Here is a 1,427-nt window from a genome sequence, read left to right on the forward strand (position 1 = left end):
TGCTCAGTATAGCCCTATTGCTCCGTTCACTCAAGCCTTGCTAGATTCTTTGTCCACTGATGCTCTCCCTCCATTTGACTGGAAATAAATTGCTAAAGCTTGTCTTTCTGGGGGTGATTATTTGCTATGGAAATCTGAATATACAGAACAATGCCAGAGAATAGCAAATCTTAATAGACAACAAGGAGAACTTTATGCAATTTATGAGATGCTAGCAGGAGAGGGACCTTATGCTGAGGTTACTCAGCAATTAGGTTTTCCCCCAGGTGTGTATACTCAGGTTAATACTGCCACTAAAAATGCTTGGAAAAAACTTCCTTCATCTGGACGAGCCTCAGAAGATCTTTCTAAAATTAGACAGGGACCTGATGAGCCTTTTCAAAATTTTGTGGATCGTTTGTTACAAACTGCCAGCAGAGTCATAGGAGAATCTGAAGCTAGTATAGTTTTAGTAAACCAATTGGTTTATGAGAATGCTAATTCTGCCTGCCAAGCTGCCCTTCGTCCTTTTAGAAAGAAGGCTGATTTATCTGATTATGTTCGTTTGTGTGCTGATATTGGCCCCTCTTACACCCAGGGTCTTGCCATGGCTGCGACTTTACAGGGAAAGACCGTCAAAGAGGTCTTATTTCAGCAACACAGAAGTCCTCAGAAAAAGGGAAATAATAGGAATTGTTTTGGTTGTGGTCAAGCAGGACATTTGATAAAAAATTGCCCTCAACGAAAAGAAGGTGGGCTTTCTTCCAAGCAGCCTGGTTTATGCCCTAGATGTAAAAGAGGATTATCATTGGGCTAATGAATGTAAATCCAAAAAAGATGCCATGGGGAATTTTATTCCATCGGGAAACGACGGTGGGGCCTGCCCCAGGCCCCGTATCAAACTTTTGGGGCTTTTCAGAATCTGATCCCTCAAAATCAGTGAAAAAATCCATTCAGGACTTATTCTGAGCCACCTCAGGCAGCGCAGGATTGGACCTCAGTTCCTCCTCCTATGCAGTATTAACCCCTGAAATGGGAATGCAAGCCCTACCCACTGGAGCTTTTGGGCCACTACCTAAAGATACTTTGGGTCTCTTGTTAGGTAGGAGTTCCTCTATTATGAAAGGGCTTATGATTTCCCCAGGAATTATTGATGAGGACTATACTGGAGAAATTAAAATTATGGTTTGTTCACCTTCTCAAATTTCTGTTATTCAGCCTGGACAGCGTATAGCTCAATTGATTATTTTACCCAGAGTAGTCACTTCAGGAAGATATAAAAAAGCCATTAGAGGGAATAAAGGTTTTGGGTCCTCAGATGTTTATTGGGTGCAGTCTATTGGAGCTAATAGGCCAGAAATAAAATTGTTAATTCAAGGAAAATCTTTTATTGGGTTATTAGATACTGGTGCTGATCTCTCTGTTATAACTGCTGACCAGTGGCCTTG

This window comes from Fukomys damarensis, unplaced genomic scaffold (assembly GCF_012274545.1).
Source record: "Fukomys damarensis isolate Sample0158 unplaced genomic scaffold, DMR_v1.0_HiC HiC_scaffold_34, whole genome shotgun sequence".
Taxonomy (NCBI): Eukaryota; Metazoa; Chordata; class Mammalia; order Rodentia; family Bathyergidae; genus Fukomys; species Fukomys damarensis.